The 13031-nt window shown below is 42.5% G+C and overlaps 1 protein-coding gene across 1 annotated transcript in view; it reads left to right on the top strand.

The window, feature by feature from the left end:
- Window positions 1-13031, top strand: part of znf1035 (zinc finger protein 1035) — a 76228-nt gene that overhangs the window by 44688 nt on the left and 18509 nt on the right. The window contains exon 2 of the mRNA XM_036131956.1: window positions 11558-11668. The gene's annotated coding sequence lies outside the window, so the exon portion shown is untranslated. The remainder of the gene's footprint in view (window positions 1-11557; window positions 11669-13031) is intronic.

The raw sequence follows: 13031 nt of genomic DNA, 5'->3' as shown, positions 1-13031 counted from the left end.
CTGGTCCTCAGCATGCATCAAATAAGACTAATTTTCACGTCAAAAAGTCAGATAGCAGACCCTTTACAGATGACGTAGATCGCTACTGTTGCGTGGATGTGTCACATGAATACTCCCATCGTTCCGATACTCATGCACATGGTAAAATCCAGTGGAGGAAGAGCTTAGATAGATTAGATCTTCAAATTACAGAACTGTCCAGTCTGTAGGGATGTCCAGAAAGACATTACCTGAGGAACTGAAGTGTACAAACAGACATTAGTATGTGAGAGACGGTTCTACATCAAGAATATGTAGAACCAGTAGTGTGTTTGCAACAGATCATGGGCTGGTGATTTATTGATTCCCAGCAGGTGGTGATAGCCCTCACAGCTTTGGGAAAAAAGCTGGTTTTGTGTCTTTTAGACTTTGATTTATTTTTTTTATTTTATTATTATTATTGTTTACCTGATGGAAGTGTGACAAAGTGCATTGCTTGGGTAGGTGGGGTCTGTGGCTATACGTCTGGCCCATTTCTGGACTAGATCTTGTAGACGGCATCCCATAATCCCCTGTGCTGTCCTCATTACCCGTACTAAATCCATCCTCTCCTGTGCCGTGCAGCCCCGACACTTATGCGCTGACACAAAATGATTTTGATTGTAGCTCTAAAAAGCTTGTTAGCAGCTGAGCAGAAAGTGCAGTCCGTTTCAGTGTCTGCCCCACCCCCCCATGTATGCAGAGAGCAGTGTGTTCAGTCTTCCTGGACCGCCTGTAGTCCACAATGACCTCCGTGGTCTTGCTGATGTCCAGGGAAGGTTATTCCTGGAGTTCCAGTGTTGAGGATCAGTGGGGCGGATGTGCATTTCCCTATCCTCACCACCTGGGCTCTGATGGAGAGGAAGTCACGGATCCAGGAGCAGAGCGGTGGAGATAATCCCAGGCTGTGGAGCTCCAGAGGCAGCATGTCTGAGAGCACGGTGTTGAGGGCTGAGCAGAGAGTCCACAAGCAGCGTCTTAACATAGGCATTAGGATGCTGCAGACGACTCAGCCGTGTGAAGTGCTAACGAGGCAGCATCCTCTGTAAAATGACTCTGCCTGTAGGCGAACTGCAGGCTGTGCAAGCCAGTGTGGCGTTGATGCGTTTCATGAGAATCCCCTCGAAGCACTTTATGATGACAGTAGTCAGAGCAGCAGGACGGTAATCATTTGGGCAGGAGATGGTTGGTTTTTGGGAACAGGCAGGGACCACATGAAGCTGCAGGAGAGGTTAAAAACGTCCAGAAAACTCCTGAACCTAGTTGATATTGACCTTTAAGGTGGAGGTCACTTGGTACAGCTGCAGGACGTGAGCCTGATCCTTCTCCTCTGGCTGAGGAAGATGCTCAGTCCTTCTGCTGTTTGGACAGTTGAAGCGTGCAAAGAAGCTGTTTAACGTGTCTGAGAGAACTGGGTTAGTGCTGAGCTTCTGGTCGGTGCTGATAATCTGTGATCGTCCTGATGCCTCTCCACATCTTACGTGGGTTGTTGCTGTTGAACTGGTCCTCCATGCGCTGCTTGTATCTGGCGTTTGCCTTCTGGATGCGCTTTATTCAGCTCACAAAGAAATTGTAAATTCAAACATCTTGAAATCAAGGGACTTTGTTCAATTAAAAATTATATTTGAACTAGAAAGAGATGATAAATAATTTATAAAAGTTCTTTGTTTTAAAATCAAGTGATAAAAAAGAAGGAAGTGCGATTTCAAAAGTGCTTTTGTGCGTACTACTTAAAAGCAAATGTGTATCTCAGTGCATGGAGTAAAACTGGAATAATTTGGATGAGTTGAAAAAATTGGCAACTTAAGTCAATTCAAAACACTAAAGAAAACATTTTATGTACGTATGTACTTCTGATTTAACAATGAGAATATTGTTTGCAACTCATACAGTAAGTTAATGTAATGTATATTGTTATGAAATATACTTTGTAATCATTGAAAATGGGGCAGGCTTATGCAGGATTTTTCTTTGTCGTCCTCCCTTCCTTGGTGTTTCTTTTTTCTTGTCATTTCTATTTTTTCTTTCTTCCATCACTGTATTCTATCTCCCTTGATTGTTTCCTTTCTTTATTTCCTGCTTTTCTTCATTATATATTTTCCTCCATCCTTTCTTTATCTTGCCCTTCCTTCTTTGTATACATCCTTCTGTTCTTATTTGTGTGGTTTCTAATTTGACCTTTCATGTTCACCATTCATTCTGCCCCTTTCTTCTTTTGCCAGTACTTTCATACTTGTGTACTTTTATCCTTCCTCCTTTCCTTACACTAATGTTTGCCATCTCCTTTCTTTCTGTTCTTCCCTTGTGTTGGTCTCTTCCTTTTTGTCACTCCAGTTTCTCGTTTTTGCAGATTTTATATTTAAAGCCTACCAACAGTAGAGATATCAGGCATATGCCTAATTTAACCTTTAGTAGTTTTAATGAACGTGAAGGAGTAAGAACTATGGAAGAGTATGGGATTGTTTACATAAAGTGTGTGACCTTTGCATTGACTTTCAGTAAAACGTTTCCATCAGAAAGAAGGGTGGGGGGAGCAAATGACAAAAGACTGCTCAAAGCTATGCAATGGATAAAGTTGAAAAATATTTGAAATATCTTTATTTTATATGGCAATTCAATCTCAAATGGTACACCTTCCATGAATAAAGTGATAGGCAGTTCTGGTGAGCAAGTCATTTTGAATAATTGCTCAAATCAAATAGGTTTTTTATTTATTTATTTATTTATTTATTTATTTATTTATTTATTTATTTATATGGAGCATTTACCAGTAATTAGGTTATTCAGTCATCAAAATTATTCATTACTCTGCAAAGGTAAAGGATATCCGCCTTTCTGCGTAATATCCCCAGTAAACTAAATGACAAAATTCTATAAAAATCACAAAAAACAAACTGATAAGATGTCCTTTTCTACTTGAATGAAAGCTCATTGAAAACAAATATGTTTTAAGCAGGATTTTTTATGTAGTTTTGTTATGGTGCAGCCCAAATATTTAACTAGTCTGAGTCTAAACTCTGGAAGGACGATAATTCAATAACACTCAATCGATAGACGTATATCAATGATAGAAAAAAAGGGTCAATAAAAAGTTCAGAATAACAGTTTTCCTTCCTTTTGCATTCAATGCAGGTAGGTTAATAATATATATATATATATATATATATATATATATATATATATATATATATATATATATATATATATGCAAAACAGTGCAAAAGACTGAATGAAAATGTCAATTACAGAGAGGGGGGTGTCTGAATCACTGAGGGAGGCATTGTAGAGATTGTTGACCACAGGCAGGAATGATTTCCTGTGGCGCTCTGTGGTGCATCTGGGTAAGAGGAGTCTTCTGCTGAAGGAGCTCCTCTGCTGGGCCAGTGTGTCGTAGAGAGGGTGTGAGACATTGTCCAAGATGGACTGGAGCCTGGACAGCATCCTCCTCTCTGCCACAGTCGTCAGAGTGTCCAGTACCTCCCCCACAACATCACCGGCCCTCCCGATCAGTTTGTTCAGTGTGTTGTTGTCAGCGACCCTCAGCCCACTGCCCCAGCATGTGACAGCGTAGAAGAGCGTGCCGGCAACAACAGACTGAACAAACTGACTCATAAAACATCCTCAGCATCGTCCCACAGATGTTAAAAGACCTCAGCCTCCTCAGGAAGATGAGTCGGCTTTGGCCCTTTTTGTAGACCGCCTCTGTGTTTCTAGTCCAGTCAAGCTTATTGTTAAAGTACACTCCCAGGTACTCCTCGACAGTGTCAACAGGGACACCCTGGATGGAAACAGGGATCACAGGGTTTTTTGGCCTCCTCACATCCACTATTAGCTCCTTAGTCTTTGTCACGTTGAGCTGCAGATGGTTCAGCTCACTCCAAGTGACAAAGTTGCCCACCAATGACCTATACTCACTCTCATCACCCTTTTCAATGCAGCCAGCTATTGCTGAGTCATCAGAAAACTTCTGAAGGTGGCAGGACTCAGTGCAATAGTTGAAGTCTGAGGTGAAAAGGGTGAAGAGGAAGGGGGAGAGGACAGTCCCCTGAGGGGCCCCCGTGTTGCTGACCACCCTGTCAGACACACAGTTCTGTAGGCGTACATACTGTGGTCTGCCCATCAGGTAATCAACAATCCAGGACATGATGGGTGCCTCCACCTGCATCGCCATCATCTTCTCACCCAGTAGAGCCGGACGGATGGAGTTGAAGGCACTGGAGAAATCAAAGAACCTGATTCTCACAGTGCTCGCCGGCTTATCCAGATGAGTGTAGGCTCTGTTCAGCAGGAAGATGATGCTGTCCTCAACTCCCAGGCGGAGCTGGTAGGCGAACTGTAGTGGATCAGTGAAGGGCCTGACCATGGGCCTTAGCTGCTCCAGGACTAGCCTCTCAAAGGTCTTAATGATGTGGGACGTCAGTGCCACAGGTCTGTGTTCCTGAGGGGTGCTGGGACGCAGCGTCTTTGGCACAGGAACAAGGCAGGACGTCTTCCACAGCACGGTGACTCTCTGGAGGTGCATGCTCAGGCTGAAAACTAGGCTAAGAGCTCCACACAGCTGGTAGGCACAAGCTTTGAGTACCCTGGGGAATACACCATAGGGGCCTGCAGCTTTGCCGGAGTGGAGTCTGGTTAGCTGTCTTCTCCCCAGGACAGGAGTGAAAGACACTGTAGAGGTGACGGTTGGGGGAGGGGTGGGATCCTCAGGTTGTGAAGGACAGGATGTAAAGCAGGGGGGAGGGGTAGAGTAGGTAAGTGTGAATTGAGGTGGTGAGGGGCAGACAGGGGGTCTGTAAGGAGGAGGAGGGGAAGGTGGAGTGGTAGTTGTTGGGTAGAAAGCAGCAGAGATTTGTGGGGGATGGGTCGCAGTATCAACCCTATTAAAAAATAGGTTCAGTTCATTGGCCCGGTCCACAAGGCCTTTCAACCCCATGCCAGTGGATTTCTGGAACCCGGTGATGGTTCTCATGCCACTCCACACATCCCTCATGTTGTTTCTCTGGAGTTTATTCTCCAGCTTTCTCCTGTATTTGTCTTTAGCCTCCCTGATTTTACCTTTGAGTACCCCCTGCACTCTCCTCACCTCATCACGGTTGCCATCTCTGAACGCCCTCTTCTTGTCATTCAGGATGGCCTTAAGGTCCTTGCTGATCCACGGTTTGTTGTTGGCGTAACAGGTGACAGTCCGAGCTGGGACATTGCAGTCCACACAGAAGTGTATGTAGTCCATAATGCACTCTGTGAGCACATCAATGTCCTCCCAGTGGGGCTCACAGAGTGCAGGCCAGTCAGTCACTTCAAAGCAGGCCTGCAGTGTCTCATAAGCCTCCTCCGACCACCTCCTCACAGTCCTTGTGGTCGTAGGCTTCCTCTTCACCAGAGGCATATAGCAGGGTTTGAGGTTAACCAGGTTGTGATCTGACCTGTCCAGAGGGGGGAGAGAAAAGGAGATGTATACATCCTTAATGTTAGCATGCATCAGGTCCAGGGTCCTCTCCTCTCTGGTAGGGCAGCTCACATATTGTTTAAAGGTCGGCAGAACTTTGTTCATGGTGACGTGGTTGAAGTCTCCTGACATGATGATGAGGGCACTGGGGTGTTGAGCCTGTAGTTTGGAGATGGTGGTGTGTATGTATGATGCTGCAGGTAAATGTTGGGTTTGCAGAGGGAGGGATGTACAGGACATCAGCGATGACGTGTGGGATGTCTCTGGGCAGCTGGTATGGACGGAGTCCAACAGCCAGCAGTTCAACATCCGGGCTACAGAGCGGTTCCTTAATGGTGATGTGACCCGGGTAACACCATCTGCTGTTTACTAGAATGGCAAGCCCCCTCCTTTCTGCTTACCACTCTTAGTGTCCCGGTCGGCCCGGATGGTGTGAAAGCCATCCACAGAGTGAATCTGGTCCATAATGTCCTTGTGCAGCCATGTCTCAGTGAAACACATTACACTGCACTCCTGATACTCCGATTGGCTCCGCGTCAGCGCCGTTAGCTCGTCCATCTTGTTAATAAGGGACTGTACATTTCCCATAACAACAGAGGGGAGACACCGCTTAAATCTTCTCCTCTCAATAAACCCGTCCCATCTCGACCCTCCTTTCATCCCAGATGTTGCTTTCCTCCTCTGCAACCTCGGCGTGTTTTCCTCCAGATTTCGGGTGGTATTTCAGCTGGGCTGGCCACCACGCCGGCCGGCATCAGTGCGATCAGTTGTTCTCCGGAGTAAACAAAGGCAGCGTGTCCCGGTGCCTTTGTTTACTCCGGTGAACAAAGGCACCGGTGGCATGATAAAAACAACACGAAATAGTTGCCTGATGAGGTGGTCTCCAACTTCTAATGCAGCCGCTGGTGCAGGCTTTGTCCTCTCCTCCTGAAGGCTTTGCTCCAACACTTCATGAGGGGAACCACATTGAAGGCAGAGACATTTACCTCTCCAGATAGCTCAGCAGCGGCGTCATAAAATGGAGACAGCTAAGATAGACACCCTCCAATAATGTTGAACTCTTTTGATGTTTCACCTATAATTAAACAGTGAAAATACAGTTCTTGATAAGCAAATTTAATGAATCTCAAGTATGTTAGATATACCTCACTTTATTGGGAGAAATCAAGTGAAATATTGACACATGGGTGAAATTCTCCTCTTTCTAGCTGGCTCCATCCTCTATCATCTCCTCAATTTCTTCATTCTCCAAGCTCACCTAAACTTTACAAACTGTGTCCAAACTATGAAAACTATTTAAAAACTCTATCCAAAACCTGAACTGACCACAACTCGCCAACAAACTCCCACAGTTTGACTGAATACTGAGGCACTTAAATGCCTGTCAAAACTTGGGTTGCAGGCTGAAGGGAACACTTTGTTCTGATCATTGTGCTCCTTAGTGGCTGTAGTTAAATCTCTTAGTATTCATGTTTACGTCAGTCAGTGTTCAGCCTGACATCAGTGCTTTTGTTCATCAGCACGTCTGTTTATGCTTGACTTTTGAGTTAACTGAATGGACACAACACTGATCTGACTAATAGTTTGCAGGCCAAGCATAACGTAAAAAATCTCAGCACAAATGTATAACACAGCACAGACATTTATAACATTGACCAATACAATTGTATAGAGACACTTAACCAGACTATTATTCATTGATGATATCAGATTCAGATTCTACTCATTTCAAAAATAAATTAACTCCTAAAATTAGTTCAAGGAGATGCCATTTTATTAAAACGGGGAAGTTTTTAGTTTTATGCCACACAATGACGTTACATCTCCTAGTATTGTAATGGATGACGCTGGTGAGCCCGATTTTGAACCAAACACAGAGTTACAATTTAAAAGGTTTATTGAAGGGGATGAGCAGTGGTACATGAGGCAGGCAAGCAGAACCAGACTTAAGAGGTGAATAATGGCTGAAGGTGCAGGCAGGCGGGGATGAGCAGGAGAACAGAGGACACAGGTAGTGATAGACCAGAACAGGTGATGTGGACTGGGTAAACACCAGAACGAGTAGAGCAAGAAGCTGGAACTCACGGAGAAACAGGCAGACTTGTGCAGCACGCAGACACAGGCAACTTTTATCAGAAGAGTCCAGTTGGCTGAGCACACAGGAACTGGTAGGTTTAATTTGCTTTTGCAGCCGGGTCTGAGCAAATTGAAGCATTTGTTAAATATCTAGTCTTCTCACACAATTGCACTTAAATCCAAATGTTTACTAGGCAAGGTCAAAACCTTGTAGTTCTATTTAGTCAGTCAGGTGTGGAATCACTGGCAATGCTTTGGATCACTGTCCTGCTATAACCCAAGGGAGCTTGAGCTTAAAGTCACAAATCGATGGCAGAATGTTATCTTAAAGGATTTCCTGCTTGAAATCAGAATTCAAGGTTTCATAAATTATTCTAAGTGGCTTTAGACTATTACACAGGGCACAATGCTCTTAAAAGTGTTGTGTTAGATTCATGCCACGTGTAAAAGGACGCACACCCTTTAGTCAACAGTATATTTTTCTAAAAGTCTTAGAAATCATCAAGATGTTTTTTAGTAAATATGAAATGGTCCAACTTGTGTTGTTTTTGGTTGGCAATGGTGTTTGCTTTGGAAAGCTTCCATGGACGTCATATTTAGTGGTCTTTAGTTGCTGAATCATGAAAACTGACCTTAAACGTATAGTGATCCTGTGGCGTCTGCATTAGGGGCGATTTATTTTCCGTAAATGTAGGTAAGAAACGCCCAAGTCCCGTTCTGAATAACTACACGCATACACAGGACCATCGTACCTGCTCTTCCGCTCCTCAGGAGGACTGCGTGACTACATTTTCTGTCCTGATTCAAAACATTCAGCTCTGGGTTGTTTAAAGGCGCAGTGATATAAAAGAAATTAACCTTCACAATTCATCACAAATGTATCATTAATCAATTCCCATTTATTTTATATTTATTTATTTAATTTTTCTGAACAATATGTGTAATATGTGATATATAAACTAATTAAACAAAGATGGTTTTATTCAAAATAGAACAGAGATGCATTTATATTTATACAGTATTAGTAACTGAAATTTTAATACTGATAATAAGACAAAGGATGAGGGACCAAGGAAGTACCAGGATGATGTTCTGTGTTATATTTTCCACTCTGGTACTGAGATATTTTGTGGTTTGTTTCAACTTAGTTTGATCTTCTTGGCTGATATTTGTTGAATCATTAAAAGCAATTAGTTAGCAGTCAGTAGCATGCATTTCACAATTTTGACCTATTATATCCTGGGATCACAAAGTCCTTCATATCTAAATTGCTATTATTTGCTGCATCAAATGTCATTGGACCTGCCTAAAAAAAACTCTTGATCCACCTTTGCCTGCCTATTCACCCTCAACAACAAGCAAACCATCAGATTAGCAAACTTGTTGAAGGAGACAAAGATCAAATAATTACCTTTCACCACCTGCCTCTGCCATCTATTGTCCTGCACCAGTACCTGTCACAACTCAACTAATGTCAACCGTAATACTTACCATTCATACATCAGTCCTCAGAGCTCCTCTAACTCCAGTCTTTTGTCCATATCACTTTCTGATAAACCGTTAAAAATGTATGTAACTTTCGAACATTTGGGATTTTACCATAAACCTTCACTCTATTTTCTTTAACAGCTCCCAGAAACATGTTTGTGTCTTAGAACAATCCACCATGGCACTCCCAGGTAGTCAATGTGGCTTCCACGTATATGGGAAAGCGTCAAAGTATACATAAAATGATAAATATAGTATATTGAATAAAGGAAGAAGGACCCAAACAAACCCTGACACTCTTCAGGATAGTCCATGTCAAAGGCTCCCAGCTCCAAAGTTCCCTCCAAAGCAGCAGCAATCCATTAATATCACAGAGGAGTTTAATAAGCTCGGTCATCTGTAATGCTATGCGTTGACTTGTTTGAGTGACCTTTTCACATACTGAGCTTTGCCACTCAAAACATGTTTGTATAATTTTGGAAAAAATTGTAATGCATCCATCACAAAGGGCTTTTAACTGACTCACAACACCTCAGGCAAGTTATTCAGAAAGGCGCCATGCCCACTGATAAACAAAGCCCTACAGGTATCTGTGGAAAACCAACTCTGACATATTAAAAAATAAATACAGAAATAAATGAATGCTTAATAAATAAATAAGCATACAATTAAATACACAAAAATACAGTAAATAATAAAACGTAAGCATTCATTAAATTATTTAATAAAACATAAATACACATCTTTTTTACATAGCTTCTTTATTTATTCACCTTTGTAATTATGTTACTTACTATTCACAATAATTTTCATCTTTATCTATCTATCCATCCATATATATATATATATAGTTTTCTGTTTATTCTACCTTTGTATTTTTTTACCCTATATATTTTTTCAATGCTATTTAAAATAAACACTGAGAAAAATTACATCCTAAATTACTCTTAAAGGTAGAGTCAGCGATTGGTTCGGAAATTTCCCCAGGTCCCTTTTTGAACGTACAAGACCGTTTTACCTGCTCTTCTGCTGTTCAGGGGGATTGAATGATAAATCTCCCAAATCCACTGTGGTCTTATCTCTTTCTACTGAGGCCTTCCTCTTCTTCTCATAAACTTGTACGCGGTTTGCTTCTTGTGACTCTCAGCCATGTTCAAAGTATACGGTGAGAGCAGCAGAGCTACAATTAATGGCTGACACCCTGTGGCGTCTCTGCATTAGGGGCCAGATGTTGCTGTAGAGCTCTATGTTCGCAATAATCAGTGGAACATGATCGTTATTTATAGAGTAGTATTGTAAAAAAAAAAGGCAGATTACCTTACCAATAAATTCTGTCATAAACATTTTGTCTATATATCTAAGTCTGCAAGAATACTGACAAGTTCAGTAGGCTAAATCCTGTTGAGGCGCCGTGGTGTTGGGGGCTCCCCACCACCGTTTGTTTAAATAATGGACATCTAAAATCGCAGTGCATATGCCCAACACACTCTCAGTACACAGCCATGGGGCAAAAATCCTGTGGCCCCAAGCTTGAATCGTCCAATCAAAATACTTGAATTTTACACGTTCTGCCGATAGTGTGCGACCATCTAGGCAAAACAAGGCAAACTTATTTGTATAGCACATTTTAGTACAAGGACAATGCAAAGTGTTTTACATGATTAAAACATTGGAAAATAAAAACAGAATAAAAGCAAGTAAAAAAAAATACATTGGAAAATGGAAACTAATAGCAAATATTAATCTAGTGTTGTCCTTGCTGGCTCATTGAACGATTGATGTGAATCTTTTGTTGAATAAATGAACAATATGAGTGAGTCTTTTTATATTCAGAATTTCCTGTATAAAAATTAAATGAAATTTAGCTTATATGAAGTAGATTTTCTAGTGTGTTGGCTTATGCTAATTTATCTGTTTAATTTAAAGTCATTTTCTATGTATGTGTCACAAAAAATTGTTGCTGCTAATAGGTGTTGAGTTTTTGTGCCCCGCTTAATTTATCATGCCAGAGACGCCACTGCTAGAAACTAAAATGGGTTTTACTATAAAGCAGACAGCTGTTTTCGGTGATGGACTCGGGATGGTAGATTTATGGTTACAGCAGACAGAACTTCTGGAGATGCGTAACAATCAGAGCAAATGGTATTTTCATTGGACATCTGGAAACCATCACAGAGCCGTTTACCTGAGGAGATTGTGCTTTATTGGGCTTTAATGTTCACATGAACTGAGTTTAACCAGACATGATTATCATCATATTATGCAAACATTCACAGTATGTTGAATTAATGTACAATACCACAGGAGAACATTAAGTTTAATTTTCTGTAATGACCCACTAATCGAACGATGAAGTTAAACATCTTTATTTCCACAACTAGTTGGTAGGAAATGAGACAGGGAGTCTGTGTGTATACAACGTCTTTTCTTTTGCATGGTTATGAGCATTTGCATGTGTGGACATTAGGGTGGGAACATGTGAAATCTTACTGCGTACCTGTGTTTATGTGCTGGTGTTTTTTTTTTCAGGTTGGAGTTTTGACTGCCTCCTCTCCCGGGACATCTCAGGTCTTCACCAAGTGTGGAGCCCATCCCCCACCTGTCCGGCTCCCTGCCGGTGATTGGCGTCTTGACCCGCTGGTGCGTTGCTGGTTCTTGCCGTCCAGGTCTGGGTGCTCGGGTGTGTGCTGGCTTTCTCCTGGTGGCTGCTTCGCGGGGCCTGCTGGGGGGCAGTGTGCCCTTGGGCCTCGGGTCTCTGGGCCCAGGGCTGGATCTGCTCTGGTATAGCTGGCTGCTGCTAGGGCCTACGCATTCGTTGCTGCAGCCCCCGGGGACTGCTGCACTGTGGCTGCTGGGGGATTTCCAGGGCTCTCATCTGCTCTTCTCTGGGATGGGGGAGGCAGCTGTCCCTGTGTTGGTCTTGGCCTCCTGTGCTCTGAGGGCCATTTTGGACTTCTGGGGTTCTGGTTTCCATGGTGTCTGTGTCAGCGCTCTGGGGGATGGGTTTTTGGCGTCTCATAACCACTATTGAGCTTTTTTCTTATGGATAAACCTTACATATACAAGCACACTCTCAAACACCTACAGGTGCTTGGATCCAGGTGCTTCCAAATTCACTTCTACACAGATAAACCCTATAATTAGCTTTGGCTGTAACTATATACGTCTTATACTAAACAATACTGCATTTTTTTCAGTGATGTTTTCAAAGGCATTGGTTGTTTGCACCTGTAATGCTTTTTTGGATGGTTTCTGCTCTATTTTTGTCAACTTTTCTCCCTTTAACGTTTTGCCTCATCTTTTACTCTTCCTTTCTTTTTTCATTTATCTTTCCGTTTCTGTGTACATCGAATATGAAATAATCCCAAAATAATATCCAATAAAGTTTTTTGCATACATATCAAGCGGAGCAGGGAAATGTGTTGGGCTCTGTTTCACATTAAGACAGCAATCCTTGTGTTACACCGCCAGACAGGACACGCTAAAAGCAATAAATAAGAGATGAGATGGAGTCGACTGGATTGCTCAACCTGCCGAATGCGTGCTCCCGACAAAGAAGCTATAATTTCTCTGAGCCGACTGGTTTGGCATGAAAACTGTCGACATCTGTGTCCATGTGTGCCACTAACTGAGAAACATGTTTAGTCAGAGCATCCACAGAAATTGTCCCTTTAAAACAAAGGATCCAATGGTATTCAAAAGTACCTCAGTGGTGCACATTCAACACGTCACATCTCCACAAGAACAGCATCCCTTCAGTGAAACATGGTGTTGGCAGCATCATGATGTGGTGAAATCTTTCAGCACTGGAGACTGGAAAGCTGGCCTGAAACAAGGGACAGATGGATGGTGCTTAATACAGGAGTATTCTTGAGCAAAACTTGTCAGACAGTCAGCGATTTGAGACTGGGACAGAAGTTCACCTTCTACCAGGACGATGACCTTTAGCATACTTCTAAAGGAACACCTGAGTGGTTTAAGGGCTCAGGTGTTCCCTGACTTA

This window comes from Fundulus heteroclitus, chromosome 3, assembly GCF_011125445.2.
Source record: "Fundulus heteroclitus isolate FHET01 chromosome 3, MU-UCD_Fhet_4.1, whole genome shotgun sequence".
Taxonomy (NCBI): domain Eukaryota; kingdom Metazoa; phylum Chordata; class Actinopteri; order Cyprinodontiformes; family Fundulidae; genus Fundulus; species Fundulus heteroclitus.
This window is presented reverse-complemented; position numbering and strand designations above follow the sequence as displayed.